This window comes from Geotrypetes seraphini, chromosome 15 (genome assembly GCF_902459505.1).
Source record: "Geotrypetes seraphini chromosome 15, aGeoSer1.1, whole genome shotgun sequence".
In the NCBI taxonomy this organism is placed as follows: Eukaryota; Metazoa; Chordata; class Amphibia; order Gymnophiona; family Dermophiidae; genus Geotrypetes; species Geotrypetes seraphini.
The window spans coordinates 43,400,415-43,417,908 of NC_047098.1; positions in this window are offsets into that span (position 1 = coordinate 43,400,415).

The following is a 17,494-nucleotide window of genomic DNA, read 5'->3' on the forward strand; positions in this document are numbered from 1 at the left end:
ATCCTGGATTTGAAAGGGGTCAACAGGGCTTTTTTCATTTAAAGAATAGTTACTCTCTGGAACTTGTTGCTGGAGAATATGATAACAGTAGTTAGTGTTGCTGGGTTTAAAAAAAAAAAGTTCCTGGAGGAAAAAGCCATGGTTTGCTATTGAAACAGACATGGGGGAAGCCACTACTTGCCCTGGGATTGGTAGCATGGAATTTTGCTACTATTGGGGCTTCTGCCAGATAATTGTGACCTAGATTGGGCACTGTGGAAATAGGATACTGGGCTAAATGGACCATTGGTCTGACCCACTATGGCTATTCTTATGCTCTTATGCACACCTAGCAATTCTAGGAATTTATTTAGTTCAGATGTCTTTCTTTAAAATGCAGGTTAATTCTTAAGATAACTTTTTTTGTTGATGATGAAACTTTGGACTCCTTGAACAAAGCAGTGGTAGAGGTTTCTCCTGTGGGCCAGCAAGGTAAATGCTCTGACATTCATAGGAATTCTATGAGCATCGCAGCATTTACCTCGCTAACCTGAAGTAAAAACCCCTACTGCAACTTTTTAACTTGTGGAATATGCACATTTGTTTCTATTTATTAAATTTTCTGTACCGTTCTCCCAAGGGAGCTCAGAATGGTTTACATTAATTTATTCAGGTACTCAAGCATTTTTCCCTGTCTGTCCCAGTGGGATCACAATGTTTAATATACTGGGGGAGGGGTTGATTAAGTGACTTTCCCAGTGTCACAAGGAACAGCGTGGGTTTGAACCCACAACCCCAGGGTGCTGAGGCTGTAGCTTTAACCACTGCGTCACACGCTCCCTTTTAGAGGAACAAGCATTGCAATAGTCTTGACTAGGTAGTAAGATTATCCCAGGACAAGCAGGCAGCATATTCTTAACACATGGGTGACGTCACCGACGGAGCCCTCGGTACGGACCTTTTTAACTAGAAGTTTCTAGTTGGCCGCACCGCGCGTGCGCGAGTGCCTTCCCGCCCGACGGAGGAGTGCGTGGTCCCCAGTTTCTTCGTTTCCGCGGAGCGAAGAAGACGCGTGTGTTTTTTCAACGGCCGTTGAAACCACTTTTTGCCTTCCCGCTCGCGCTTTTTTCCATTTTTTTATCTTCCTTTGCCTTCGGGTTTCTTTTTTCTTTGCTTTGTAAAAAAAAAAAAAAAAAAACTTTGCTTTTTTTCCCCTTTTTTCGTTTTGCCCCGGCGGGGCCTGTTGCCATTATACAGGCCTCGGGGTTCGATTTTGCGGAGGCCGTTTTCCCCTTCATGCCCCCGCAGGTCGGTTTTAAAAAGTGCCAGCGGTGTGCACGCCCGATCTCCCTCACTGACCCACACAATTGGTGTTTGCAGTGTTTGGGTCCGGAGCATCGGGCGGACTCCTGCACCCGCTGTGCCACTCTTCAAAAGAGAACCCTTAAAAACCGAAGAATTCAACAAACTCTCCTCTTCGGCACCGGGTCGGCGATGGACTCCTCGACATCGACAACGGTACCTCAGAAATCGGCACCGTCTACCTCGACACCGCCCGACCCCACATCGGCGTCTCTGGCGCCAGGTAAGCCAGCTAAGAAGCCTTCCTCTTCCCTTGAGTGCCCTCCAACTACGGTGGCGACACCGACCTTGCCGGCATCGCACCGGTCCCGCAAGCGCTCCGCCCCGATCTCGGTGAGTGCCTCGTCATCGGCCTCCTCATCGCCGGGGCGTGGAGCGGCATCTAAGGAACCGAAGAAAAAGAAAGCGGTTCCGATGCCACCCCTAGATGACCGTATCTCGGCCATCTTAAAGGCTCAACTCCAGGAACAATTGCAGCAACAGCTCAAACACCTGTTGCCCACTATCCTGGCACCGCTCCTTCCGGTACCAGACCGGCCCGAGCCCCGTACTGAGCCCCCGGTATCCACCCCTGCGGTACCCATCAATACTTCCATGCCGATTCTTTCGGCTGAGCAGCTTCATGCCCATCCAGTGGTGCACTCCCATACCACATCGGATCCTCCTCGGCACCAAGCAGTGCGTCATTCTTCCCGGGACCGGGATCGACGCCGGTCTTCCTCTCCTGGTACCGTTTCGGTGCGTTCTGGAAAATCTTTATCCAAGACCCGCCATACCTCACCTTCCACCCCGGTGTCTCGACATGCACCAGAGGTTCGGGACCCTGACTTATGGGAGGAAACCCCTCTCGGTACCGAGGAGGATCCCTCCTCATCTGAAGAGGACCCATCGGCACCCGATGCCACCTCCAAACCGGAGCAGTCCTCGTTTTCTAAATTTCTGAGGGAAATGTCTGCAGCCCTGTCCCTTCCCTTAGAATCTGACTCAAAGAAGTCTCAAGCCTTCCTGGAGGCTTTAGATTTCGAACAGCCTCCTAAAGAGTTCCTCAAGCTCCCCGTGCATGACATCCTACGGGAGACCTTTTACAAAAACTTAGAGAATCCCCTTACGGTACCGGGGGCTCCACGTAAGCTGGACAACCTTTATCGAGTCATCCCTATTCCGGGGTTCGACAAATCTCAATTGCCCCATGAGTCCCTTCTGGTTGAATCCACCTTGAAAAAGACTCAGGGCTCCAGTGTCTATGCATCTACCCCTCCTGGCAGAGAGGGTAAGACCATGGACAAGTTTGGCAAGAGGCTCTACCAGAATGCCATGCTGGCCAACAGGGCTAACAACTATTCGTTTCATTTTTCGTTCTATATGAAACATTTAGTCCAACAGCTGTCTGCCCTTCAAAAGTACCTGCCGGAGCGCAAGGTCCCACTGTTCCAACAGCACATCTCTGGCCTTCTTCAGCTGCGCAAGTTTATGGTCCGCTCGATATACGACTCCTTCGAGCTCACCTCCCGTGCCTCTGCCATGGCCGTTGCCATGCGCCGCTTGGCCTGGCTGAGAGTCTCCGACCTGGACATCAACCACCAGGACCGTCTAGCCAATGCCCCCTGTCTCGGGGATGAACTTTTTGGAGAGTCACTGGATTCCACCACCCAGAAACTCTCCGCCCATGAAACAAGGTGGGACACCCTGATCAAACCAAAAAAGAAGGCTCCGCCTGCCCGACCTTATCGACCTCAGTCATCTTATCAGCGCAGGTTCTCAGCCAGGCCTCTCAATCCGCCTCCTCAACAACCTCGGCGGCCCCGTCAACAGCAACACCATGCACAGGCTCGTTCTCAGGCCACTCAACCCTCCAAGCCTCTTCAGCCTGCTAAGCAATCCCAGCCCTTTTGACTCTTCTCTCCAGGGCATAGCCAGTCATCCACCTTCGCTACCTCTTCCACAACCAATCGGAGGTCGCCTCACCATATTCTCCAGCCGTTGGGAAGTCATCACGTCGGACCAGTGGGTCCTCAACATCATCCGCCACGGCTACTCTCTCAACTTCCAGACTCTTCCACCGGACAACCTTCCCGTAGAGTCTGCTTCACACTCATCTCAAACCCCCCTCCTCCTGAGGGAGGTTCAATCCCTCCTCCTTCTCAATGCCATCGAAGAAGTACCTCCAGATCAAAGGGGTCAGGGATTCTACTCCCGCTACTTCCTGGTTCCCAAAAAGACGGGAGACCTCCGTCCCATTCTCGATCTCAGGGACCTCAACAAGTGCCTGGTCAAGGAGAAGTTCAGAATGCTCTCCCTTGCCACGCTCTACTCTCTTCTGGCTCAACACGACTGGCTATGTTCCCTGGACCTCAAAGAGGCCTACACTCACATCTCCATCAATCAGAATTCTCGCCGCTACCTGCGGTTCCAGGTGCTGCACCGCCACTATCAGTACAAGGTGCTACCGTTCGGCCTCGCTTCCTCACCCAGGGTCTTCACCAAGTGCCTTATAGTAGTGGCGGCCTTTCTCAGGTCTCACAACCTCCAGGTGTTCCCCTATTTGGACGATTGGTTGGTGAAAGCACCTACGTCTCAACTTGTGCTACAGGCTACTCATCACACCATCTCTCTCCTCCACCTCCTGGGGTTCGAGATCAATTACCCCAAGTCGCATCTGATTCCCACCCAGCGACTTCAGTTCATTGGAGCAGTTCTGGACACCACACTAATGAGGGCTTTTCTCCCCTCCGATCGTCAGCAAACCCTGCTCCACCTCTGTCGTCAGGTGCTTCTGCATCCCTCCATTCCTGCCCGTCAAATGATGGTCCTCCTGGGTCACATGGCCTCAACGGTGCATGTCCTTCCTCTGGCACGTCTCCACCTTCGCACACCTCAGTGGACCCTCGCCAACCAATGGTCACAGACTACGGATCTTCTTTCTCATCCCATCTCTGTGACATCATCTCTTCAGCAATCTCTCCAATGGTGGTTGAACTCCTCAAATCTTTCCAGGGGTCTTCTTTTTCATCTACCCCCTCACTCCATGATCATCACCACGGATGCATCCCCCTATGCGTGGGGAGCTCACCTGGGAGATCTACGCACCCAGGGACTTTGGACCTCACAGGAGCGTCGTCATCACATAAATTTCCTGGAACTCAGAGCCATGTTCTACGCCCTCAAGGCTTTCCAACATCTTCTCTGCCCTCAGGTTCTCCTCCTGTGCACAGACAATCAGGTCGCCATGTACTACATAAACAAGCAAGGCGGCACCGGATCTCGCCCCCTTTGTTTGGAGGCTCTACGCATCTGGACCTGGGCCACGGCCCGCAATCTCTTCCTCAAAGCGGTCTATATCCAGGGCGAACAGAACTCCCTGGCCGACAATCTCAGCCGCATCCTTCAACCTCACGAGTGGACGTTGGATCCTCCGACTCTACTCTCCATCTTTGCTCGATGGGGCACTCCGCAGGTGGACCTCTTTGCAGCACCTCACAATCATCAGCTGCCCCTCTTCTGCTCCAGACTCTTCTCTCCTCACCGTCTGGCCCCGGATGCATTCCTACTCGATTGGAGGGATCGATTCCTGTATGCCTTCCCTCCACTTCCTCTGATGTTGCGGACCCTGTCCAAGCTCCGCAAGGACAACGCCACCATGATTCTCATCGCCCCTCGGTGGCCTCGTCAACACTGGTTCTCCCTCCTGCTCCAACTCAGCTCCAGGGAGCCCATTCCTCTTCCTGTGTTTCCTACTCTACTTACACAGCAGCATCAGTCTCTACTGCATCCCAATCTGTCTTCACTCCACCTGACAGCTTGGTTTCTCTCGGGCTGACCTCTCCGGAGAATCTATCTCAACCGGTCCGCCTCATTTTGGACGCCTCCAGGAAACCGGCCACTCTCCAATGTTACCATCAGAAGTGGACCCGATTCTCCTCGTGGTGTCTCCGGCACCATCAGGAACCCACCTCTCTAGCGGTGGAACTTGTATTGGATTATCTGCTCTCACTGTCCAATGCTGGCCTCAAGTCTACCTCCATCAGAGTCCACCTCAGTGCCATCACTGCGTTTCATGAGCCTATTCTCGGAAAACCCCTCACGGCTCATCCTCTGGTTTCCAGATTTATGAGAGGTCTCTTCAATATCAAACCGCCTTTCAAGCCTCCTCCTGTCGTCTGGGACCTGAATGTGGTTCTCTCAGCTCTCATGAAACCTCCGTTTGAGCCTCTTGCCACAACTTCGCTCAGGCTTCTTACCTGGAAGGTGCTTTTCCTAATTGCCATCACCTCTGCCAGGAGGGTTAGCGAACTGCATGCACTGGTTGCTGACCCACCGTTCACTGTTTTTCACCATGACAAGGTTGTTCTGCGTACCCACCCTAAATTCCTTCCCAAGGTGGTCTCGGCTTTTCACCTCAACCAGTCCATTGTGTTGCCCGTCTTCTTCCCTAAGCCTCACTCGCATCCTGGGGAACAGGCGTTGCACACGCTGGATTGTAAGCGTGCCCTTGCTTACTACCTTGATCGTACCAGAGCTCACCGAACATCCCCTCAGCTATTTTTGTCTTTCGATCCCAACCGTTTGGGTCGTCCTGTCTCCAAACGGACACTTTCAAATTGGCTTGCTGCCTGTATTGCATTCTGCTATGCTCGGGCCGGTCTCTCACTGGAAGGAGCTGTCACGGCCCACAGAGTCCGAGCTATGGCTGCTTCTGTAGCTTTTCTCCGTTCCACGCCCATCGAGGAAATCTGCAAGGCAGCCACTTGGTCCTCAGTTCACACGTTCACTACTCACTACTGTCTGGATGCATTCTCCAGACGGGATGGACACTTCGGCCAATCTGTGTTACAAAATTTATTTTCCTAATGGCCAACCATCCCCCCTCCCTCTTTGTTAGCTTGGAGGTCACCCATGTGTTAAGAATATGCTGCCTGCTTGTCCTGGGATAAAGCACAGTTACTTACCGTAACAGGTGTTATCCAGGGACAGCAGGCAGATATTCTTACGTCCCACCCACCTCCCCGGGTTGGCTTCTTAGCTGGCTTATCCTAACTGGGGACCACGCACTCCTCCGTCGGGCGGGAAGGCACTCGCGCACGCGCGGTGCGGCCAACTAGAAACTTCTAGTTAAAAAGGTCCGTACCGAGGGCTCCGTCGGTGACGTCACCCATGTGTTAAGAATATCTGCCTGCTGTCCCTGGATAACACCTGTTACGGTAAGTAACTGTGCTTTATATACCTAGGTGGCACTAAAATATTTTAAAAATCAGACTATAAGGAATATGTTGCTTTGATTGGTTTTGATAGGGTCTCTCAATTTTATTAAAAAGGTAAATGGCTTCAAATGGAAGCCAGATTTCTTTAAATTTTCATGTTTTCTTTATAAAGTAGTATAAATGAGAAACACATTTAGATGAACACTTTCCGTTTAATAATCTTTCCAAAGCTCATAAGAAAAATAATTTTAATTTGTTTTATTTTCCATCTTTAAAGGGAAAGAAGAGATTGAGAATACAGTATTTTGATAATTAATTTGCCTTTTAAGCAGTTAGGGAAGGAGATTTTCATGTATGCTAACAGCCTCTTTTAATTATAAAGATTTTAGGAAGGATATTCAAACACTGGTTTTAGAGGTTTGCATTGTACAACACATAACAAAATTATGGATGTTTTCCTTAAGTTACAGACATCTTTGTTTGTAATTTGCTTACAACGTGAGGCTTTTGGATATTATGTTATACACCTTGGGCCTGGATTCTATAAATGGTGCTGTTGATGGCGGCTGCCTTAAAAAGGCCACTGATCTCATGTCAATCATGTGATGATGCTGTTTATAGAATCACACCTTTGGAAAAGGTAGGCGCCAAAAGGTATAGGCCAGGTTTTTTTGAGGCCTACATTTCTGGTGCCTTTCACGTGAATTATGTCTCTGGAAGCACTTTACAATGCTTAACACCATTTCTGGTACTAGCTATACCTACAGTGGTGTTAGGTGTTGTAAAATGCCTCTGTAAGTGCGATGCAGGCTTTGTTTTTTAAATGGCAATTTGCACTTAGGCGCCAGTAGGGCTTTCTCCATGGATAGCAGTGGAATGCACTCACACTATTAAGAACATAAGAAGTTGCCTCCGCTGAGGCAGACCCTAGGTCCATCCTGCTCAGCAGTCCGCTCCCGCGGCGGCCCATTGCCTGAGCAATGGTCTATACCTATCTATACCCCTCAATCCCTTTTCTTCTAGGAATCTATCCAAACCTTCTTTGAAACCATTTAATGTTTTCTTGTCTACAACAGCCTCTGGAAGCGCGTTCCATGTATCCACCACCCTCTGAGTGAAAAAGAACTTCCTAGCGTTTGTTCTAAACCTGTCCCCTTTCAATTTCTCCGAGTGCCCCCTTGTACTTGTGGCGCCCCTTAATTTGAAAAATCTGCCCCTGTCTACTTTTTCTATGCCCTTCAGGATCTTGAAGGTTTCTATCATGTCTCCTCTAAGTCTTCGCTTCTCCAGGGAGAAAAGTCCCAACTGCTTCAATCTTTCGGTATATGGGAGATTTTCCATTCCCTTTATCAGTCTAGTTGCTCTTCTTTGTACTCCCTCAAGTACCGCCATGTCTTTCTTGAGGTACGGTGACCAGTACTGGACGCAGTACTCCAGATGTGGCCGCACCATTGCACGATACAGCAGCATGATGACTTCTTTCGTCCTGGTTGTAATACCCTTCTTAATGATACCCAACATTCTGTTTGCTTTCCTTGAGGCCGTGGCGCATTGCGCCGATGCCTTCAGTGTTGCATCTACCATCACTCCCAGGTCTCTCTCCAGGTTGCTGACCCCTAGTGGTGTTCCCCCCATTTTGTATGTGAACATCGGGTTCTTTTTCCCCACGTGCATGACCTTGCATTTCCCCACGTTGAAGCTCATCTGCCATTTTTCGGCCCACTTTTCCAGCTGTGTTAGATCCTTTTGAAGATCTTCGCAGTCTTCCCTGGTTTGAGACCTGCTGTATAGTTTGGTGTCATCTGCAAATTTAATGACCTCACACTTGGTTCCCGCCTCTAGGTCGTTTATGTAGATATTGAACAGGAGCGGTCCCAGCACCGACCCCTGCGGAACTCCGCTCGTGACCCCTTTCCAGTCAGAGTAGTGGCCCTTTACGCCAACCCTCTGTTTCCTGTCTGCCAGCCAGATTTTGATCCATCGGTGGACCTCTCCTTGTACCCCGTGGTTCCATATCTTTTTAAGCAGTCTCTCGTGTGGCACCTTGTCGAAGGCTTTTTGGAAGTCAAGGTAAATGATGTCTATAGATTCCCCTTTATCCATCTGGCTGCTCACCCCCTCAAAGAAGTACAATAAGTTAGTGAGGCATGACCTACCCTTGCAGAAGCCGTGTTGACTCGGTTTTAGCTGCCCATTTTTTTCGATGTGCTCACAGATGCTGTCTTTAATCAGTGCCTCCATCATCTTTCCCGGGACTGAGGTCAGGCTCACGGGCCTGTAGTTTCCCGGGTCTCCTCTTGCGCCCTTCTTGAAGATGGGCGTGACATTTGCTATTTTCCAATCCTCCGGGATCTCTCCGGTTTTTAAGGATAGGTTGCATATCTGTCGAAATGGCTCCGCTATTTCGTTTTTTAGCTCCTTGAGTACCCTTGGATGGATGCTGTCCGGACCTGGCGATTTGTCGCTCTTTAGTCTGTCAATCTGCTTGAGTACATCCTCTTGGCTTACTTCTAAATCGACCAGCTTATCGTCTTGGTCTCCTATAACGATCTTCTCGGGTTCTGGAATGTTGGTTATATTTTCCATCGTGAAGACTGACGTGAAGAACTCATTTAACCTGTCAGCTATCTCTTTCTCTCCTTTTACTACTCCCTTTCTGTCACCATCGTCCAATGGTCCCACTTCTTCTCTCGTCGGTTGCTTCCTCTTGACGTATCTGAAGAACGACTTGAAGTTTGTTGCTTCCTCTGCCAGTCTCTCTTCGTATTCTCTTTTTGCTTTTCTAACCATTCGGTGACACTCCTTCTGGTGTTCTTTGTGCACTTTTTGGTTCTCCTCTGTTTGGTCTTTTTTCCATTTTCTGAACGATGCCTTCTTGTCGCTTATCGCCTTCTTCACTGCATTTGTTATCCACACTGGATTTTTCGTTCTATTTTTTTTGCACCCTTTTCTGAACTTGGGGATGCATAGGTTTTGCGCTTCGTGCACAGTCTCCTTGAGTAAGGTCCAGGCTTTTTCTACGGATTCCGTCTTCCCTATGTTGCTTTTGAGTTTCTTTCCCACTAATTTCCTCATGGCATCATAATTTCCTTTTTTGAAGTTGAGTGCCGTCGTTGTGGTTCTTTTCCCCTTTGATGATCCAATTTCAAGCCTGCACTGGATCGTGTTGTGATCGCTGTTACCTAGCGGGGGTAATACCGCCACCTCCTTTGCTGGCCCTCCTAGTCCGTTGAAGATTAGGTCAAGAGTGGCATCGCCCCGTGTTGGTTCCGTGACCAGTTGCTCCATGAAACAGTCCCTCGTGACCTCTATGAATTTGGTCTCTCTTGCGCAGTTTGAGTGCCCAATACTCCAGTCTATCCCAGGATAGTTGAAGTCCCCCATCACCACCACATTTCCGCTTCTGCATACCTGCCTCAGTTCAGCTTCCAGCTCCTGGTCGATTTCTTCCGGTTGTCCAGGTGGGCGGTAGTACAGACCCAATTTAATGTCTGCCCCTGCTCCTCCCTGTAGTTTAACCCATAGTGATTCCAAGCCATCCGCCCGTACTGTTGTTTCCATCCTGGCTGATGGTATGGAGTCTTTTATGTACAGCGCTATTCCTCCACCCTTTTTATGTGTCCTGTCTCTCCTGTACAGTTTGTACCCTGGTATAGAAACATAGAAATAGACGGCAGATAAGGGCCCACGGCCCATCTAGTCTGCCCACCTTAATGTCCCTCCCCTACCTTTGCCCTGTGAATAGATCCCATGTGCCGATCCCATTTGGCCTTAAAATCAGGCACGCTGCTGGCCTCAATCACCTGTAGTGGAAGACTATTCCAACGATCAACCACTCTTTCAGTGAAAAATAATTTCCTGGTGTCACCTCGTAGTTTCCCGCCCCTGATTTTCAACGGATGCCCTCTTGTTGTCGTGGGACCCTTGAAAAAGAAGATATCTTCCTCCGCCTCGATGCGGCCCGTAAGATACTTGAACGTCTCAATCATGTCTCCCCTCTCTCTGCGCTCCTCGAGCAAGTATAGCTGTAATTTGTCAAGCCGTTTTTCGTATGGTAGATCCTTGAGTCCCGAGACCATCCGGGTGGCCATTCTTTGCACCGACTCCAGTCTCAGCACATCCTTGCAATAATGCGGCCTCCAGAATTGCACACAGTATTCCAGGTGGGGCCTCACCATGGATCTATACAATGGCATAATGACTTCCGCCTTACGACTGACGAAACCCCTTCGTATGCAGCCCATGATTTGTCTTGCCTTGGACGAAGCCTGCTCCACTTGATTGGCAGACTTCATGTCCTCACTGACGATTACCCCCAAGTCTCGTTCTGCTACCGTTTTTGCTAGGATCTCGCCATTAAGGGTATAAGACTTGCATGGATGGCCACATGTATGGCCACATCCCATTGATTTTCCTCTGTCCACCACGTTTCTGTGACTCCAATTATGTCTAGGTCCTTATTGCTGGCAGTGATTTCCAGTTCTCCCATTTTGGCCCTCAGGCTCCTAGCATTTGTGTATAGGCAGTTTAAGACCCAGTTTTTTGTCCTCTCATTTTGTTTCCCTCGTGCTTTGGTACTCTTGCAGTTTTCTTCATGGTTTACCAGCCCCTGAGCTTTGTCGTCCTCCTGCTGTGTGTGTGTGACGTCCTCTGCCTGCTTCCCCTGCACCTCCTGCTCTCCTAATTCCCACTCAGTCCTGGGCTCTTTTACGCAATGTCTTTGTCCCTCTGGTTCTTGTCGTTCTGTATTGGTGCCTCTTACCAGGTCCATTTGTGCCCTCGATCCCTGCAAAGCGTCTTTAGGTCCCTTTTCAAAACATATACACTCAGTCCCGAGTCCTCCTTTACAATGTCCCAGTTCAGTATCCTTGTCAGGTACTGATGTCCGATGTGTCGAGGTCAGGTCGACTATCGACTATCCTCCCTCTTCATATACAGCTATGTTATGGACTGACTGAGGGTAAAGGGAGGGGGTGAAGGTGGAATGAACAAATTATCCTATCTTCTGGAGTATTTATTTATTCAATTTTCTATACCGTTCTCCCAAGGAAGCTCATAAAGGTTTACATGAATTTACACAGGTACTCCCTGTCTGTCCCAGTGGGCTCACAGTCTATCTAATGTACCTGGGGCAATGGGAGAGCAGGTGACTTGGCCAGAGTCACAAGGAGCAGCATAAGCCTGCACCCACAACCTCAGGGTGCCTAGGCTGCAGCTCCAACCACGTTCTCAGACATAGTTTGGCAAAACAGCCCGGCAAACATATTACAAAGCATGGTTAATATAGTATGATATGACTTAGCAAAAAAGGCAAGTGTGCATGACCAAACATAGTGTGGAAGACATGGAGTGGCAAACATAGCATGTGAGATCATAGCAGACACAGTGTGATAAGTATGGCATATAATATAGTAGGACAGGAATGGCAAACAGCATGACAAAATATGGCATGGTCAGACATAGGATGAAGCGTTTGAGACTCAAGACAGTGGAATGTTTGGGCTCTGTCAGAGGGTTCGGGGGATTTGGATTGGCAAACACTCATAGATGAGGAGAAGAGGTGAGTTATTAGAGCCTTCCTGAAGTTCAATAGACCTTCCAATGATCTTACGCAGGTAGTTGGTTCTAGAGCCGTGTAAGTGGAGGGTGTGTCCCGAGGGTGCTTGTAGATGCTTTTATTTTTGCGAGTGAAGCAGTCAATTCGGGGCATAGGGCAGATGTTTGAAGGCCATTTAAGATGGTACCATGTCATGGAAGAGTTTATAGGCCATTACGAGGCCTTTGAATATACATCATTTGTTGATTGGCAGCCAGTGACCAGTATGGGTGAAGGTGATTTTTGTAAAGTTGGAGGCAGCTTCCACCAAGTGTAATGCAGCGAGATGGACACCAATTTCAGGTGTATGCAGACTTAGCTCAGGTGGCTGTTTAGAGACACCAAGACTTCATGAACATTATTAAGTGACTGATGCCTTTGGCCTGGCCGCTCTGAGTACTATTGGAAGCTAAGTAGGTTTGGGGCATGGATGGGAGACCACCTTGGAATATGAGGTGCTGGAGGCTGAGGGGCCCTATGTTGAGCAGCAGTGCACAGAAAGTAATGGCAAACCACTCCTGTACTCTGCCATGACTCGGTGGGCAACTTGCTGGCATAATCCATCTAGCAAGTGACTGAGAGCCAAAGGATCCCCTATAAGTGGCTATTTTCTTTTGATCTGTCTGACAGCAAATGGAACCACAGTAACAATGAAATATGTGTTGGAGGCCCTGTAGGAATTGAAATGTGTGGAACAGAAGATGAGAAGCAGATCTTATGAAGAAAAGTTTAAATTTTTTAAAAATAATTAATGCTCCCAGGAGATAGTGTGCAATGTGGCCATGTTTCACCAACAAGGGCTTACAAACGATCCTATCTTATAAGTTGTAACAAAACCAGGATCATTTGTATGCCCTTGTTGGTGAAACGTGCCCACATTAGGCACTATCTCCTGGGAGCATTAGTTAAAAAAACACTTTTCTTCAGATGGTCTGCTTCTTGTCTTCTGTTCCACGTTGGAGCTAGTGGAACAGCTGCCATGTTTCCTTACCACTGAAATGTGTGGGTCTAGAGGGCCTCTTAGTAGAATTGATGCCTATGGTTGCACAGCCAGGCACTAGGAGTATTGAAAGGAATGTGGTTAAGAGGACCAAAAGATTAAGAAAGCACCTGGAGGTCTACCTGACACAAGAAAAGGCTATGCAGTGATGGAAATAGTCCTTGATGAGAGGTGGAGAGAATGGGTGACTGGCAAGAGTAGAGATAGAGTGTATAGTGTTGAAATTTTTCATAAAATGTGGATGAAGGGAGAGTTGGAGGGAACATTTTGGGGAAGGGATGGGGGCATTGGAATATTAGGGATTTATGGGATGATGGGTGGAACATGAATTCACCGCAAAATCTACTTTTAAGAACAGAGAACAAAGGCATACACATGAGGCTTATACAGGAGAGCACTTGGTAAAGAATTCTGAGCATCTCCTTGTTCAGCAGGAATTCTCCCTTCTGGTATTAGCAACTAACATGATGCACAAGAAAGAGGGATGGATATGATTCGTTACAGTGGATATCCATAAGATAATTCAAGATGAGGAGTATCAGTTTCTAATATTGAATTTGAGTAAATATACAACAGTATACTATTGCTATGTGCCTCCAATTTGCAGTTGGGAAAGATGTTGGGGGGGGGTTTTCTTCCAACAAGTGATAGGGAACCTTGTAATAACAAAGATGACAAGTGCTAGGGCAATTTCAATCTTTAATTGAATCTGTGCTGGACAACCCAGGAGTGAGGGCCCTGGAAATAGAGGGTACAATAGGTAAATCGTGAGTCCACCGGCAGCTGGTTCAAGTATTGACAAGAGGCAAAGGCATTCTAGACTTAGTTCTTAGTGGAGCACATGAATTGGTAAGTGAAGTAATGGTGCTGAAGTTGTTTGACAACAGTGATCATCAAGTTTCAAGTTTAATAAGTATTTGATTAATTGCTTACTCAAATATCTAAGCGATGAACAAATCATTCAATTTACAGATAATACAAGGGTTATAAAAGACAGATGGACACTGAACAAAACATATTAAATTAACGACTAACAGAATAAACAGAAAAGGAAAACAAAGGGAAAGGCAGGGTAATGAAATACAATAATAAGGATAGAAAGAAGGACGATTATGGTAAAAAACAATAGGAGGGAAATAAAAGAAGTAGCCTTATGAAAATAAGCAAAAATAGGCTGGGACTCCTAAATATCATAAGCGTCTTTGAAAAGAAAGCTCTTAAGTTTACTTTTAAATTTATCTGTTCTTTTCTTCTTTGAGATAAATAGGGAGGGTGTTCCAAGTTTGAGGAGCTGTAACAGAGAAGATAAAGTGCTGCCGTGTATTAATAACTTTAAGTGAAGGCATAACTAATAGATGTTGGTCAATAGATCTCAGTGATCTGATTGGGGTATAAGGGATCAATAACTTAAGAAGAGGAGTGACGTGATCAAATTTCCTTGCTTTCATTATGAGTTTAATTGAGGTATTTTGAATGATCTGCAAACGTCTAATTTCTTTTTGTGCTATTCCCATAAGTAAAGCATTACAATACTCAATTTTCGAAATAACCAGAGAATGAATTAGTATATTAAGAGACTTTGGACATAGAAATTTGGATAGTGAACGAATTTGGCGAAGTCTGTAAAAGGAAGATTTAACAATATTACTAATATGATTATGGTAAGTCAGTTTTTCATCAAAGACCTAAGAGTTTGATCAGATTTGATATAATCTCTGGATTACGTTCACACAGGAAATCTAATAAAACCGTATTTAACTTTAAAAAAGGAGACCATGATAACAGAAAAATGGTTAAAATAACAAAACAAAACCCTGAGAGGAGCAGCTGCAAAGGTTAAAAATTTACATCAGGCATGGATATTATTCAAATATACCATACTAGACACCCAGACTAGATATATTTCATGAATTAAAAAAGGAGGAAGGAAGACTAAACAGCAGCCAGTGTGGCTAGCAAATGAAAGAAGGATCAGAAGGATTCAACTGAAAATAATTATAAACAGCAGCAGGATTGGCAAGTCAAATACAAGGTGCTAATAAGGAAAGCAAAGAGAGGCCCTGAAAAGATTGCACTGGAAGTAAAAATACATAGTAAAAATATTTTTAGATATATTAAAACTGTTCTTCCTTTATACACAGGCTTTATCGTATATTTTCAAACTCTTAATACTTATGCATATAACTTCATATACGAATATCAATCAGGTTTCAGTGTTTTTTTAGTGCTGTGCTCAGATCTGCAAACCTCGGTGCTATAATAAAATCATAAGCAGAGGTTGCTGTCTGGGACCATCATTGCCACAGTGTAATCCCAGAAATGCCATTGTCTGTGTAATAACAATTTAATGTATCACAAAAGTCAAATCTCCACTCTTATGAAGAAGTCTATACTCAAGCACTCGCACTCCACTTTTATAATTTATTTATACTTGGAGCTTGATGTTCGTTCAGGAAAAGGCCTCAGAAATAAGGAGTACTATGCTTATAATTTCAGTGTATTCCAAACACGTACTCCAATCACTTGCCAAAAACTTGTTCTTTTATTTCATTATCCATATTATGTGGGGTAAGGCCATCTTGCCAGTGTTTGAAAAACTTTTGACAGAACACTAAGAAGCAGTAAGTACATTTGCTAGATTTAAATGGATATAGACTGTAATAGTGATTTTCTCTATTGTTTTAATGTCTAGATTACTGTCAGTGTTCCCGCTAAGCTGCGCTGGCGCACAAAATATTACCTCGCAGCGCACAAGTTTCTCGTCACAGCGCACACACGTGCTTGCAGGCAGGCGAGCTGGCAGTCCATGTAACGCGTCGCAAAGGTAAGGGGGGGCTGGGGGAGGAATCGGACGTCGGGGTGGGGGTGTTTTAATGTATTTATACTTTTGTGTAGAAGCTGGAATTGATAGATTGTCTAGAAATTGAAAGCATCAAACGTATTGTCTTCTGGACTGTTTTTAATTTACAGTTTACACATATGGATGTAACAGACATAACTACATTTGTTGTAAAACATTTATTAAGATATCATTTCATCCCTACAATTTCTGTAGACTGTTTTAAAATAAATTTGAGTTTTTCTGGTAAAAAAAAAAAAAAAAATTAAGAATTTTGTACTTTCAAGAATTAATGCGTTGTTTTGTGTTCTTAAAAATATTATTTAACGTTATTTAATTTAGCGTGTAGGCCTAAAATTCCTTTGAATACCTCGTCCTCATGTATCAGCAACTTTGACAACATATTTATTTGGCTCATAACTTGCTGGCGCCCGATATTTTTAGCTCACAGTGAAAAAAGTTTGCTCACAACACCCGCCCGCTTAGAGGGAATACTGATTACTGTGCTCTAAAATCGGCCCTGAAGCAGCGGACAAACCAGCGGTCCACAAAACACCGGCCGCGTCAGCTCTGGCTCTAGTCCCGAGAGCGATGAAAGCTCCGGTTCTGATCCCGAGTACGAAATAGAACAGAATCGAAGAAGCTCAGAAATGGAAACAGAATAATAAACACTAAAGATAAGTAATTTTGTGTGAGGTTTTTCAAATTCTGAAGTGGTCTGCACTCAATCAGTTAGTGTGCAAAATAAGAGATATAAGTTATAACAAAAAAAGTTAAGTTTTAAAAAACAGTTTTAATTAGTAGAAACATAATATGAATAATGAAATAAAAGAACAGGTTTTTGGCCAGTGATTGCAATACGGAGTACTTGTTTGGAATACACCTATGCTGGTAATGATTACCACTAAAATTACAAGCATAGTACTCCTTATTTCTGAGGCCTTTTCCTGAATGAACATCAAGCTCCAAGTATAAATAAACTATAAAAGTGGAGTGTGAGTGTTTGAGTATAAATTTCTTCATAAGAGTGGAGATTTGACTTTTGTGATACATTAAATATTTATACCACTCAGTGCTGTGTAATAACAATACCAGATAAAATATTATACTTATCTGGAGACGAGGCAGCTCACTCCAGTCAGTTTCCCTCTGCTCAAAAACGTAAAAAATCAACTGTGCATACCCGAAGGTACCAAAACCCGATCCCTCTGGTACCCCCCTGAATATCTCTGACATTCCCTGACTCCATCCCTAGTTAAAAAAAACAAATCCAGGCTTCCACTATTTCTGGGCTACTGCCTACCATCAGCAGTAGGAGGGGAAGATAAATACATACTGAAAAAATCGGACTCGTCAATTCAGCGACCCTCACCCCAGGGAGACCTGACATACCTCCACTCTGAGGCCTCCTAAAGCAGCAGCGGAGGCAGCGCTCTGCAACGGGCTACTTCACGGCCTTCCCTCTGCAGTATCTTTCTATCCCTCTCTCCCATCCCCCTGTACAGCAAGACCCCACAGAC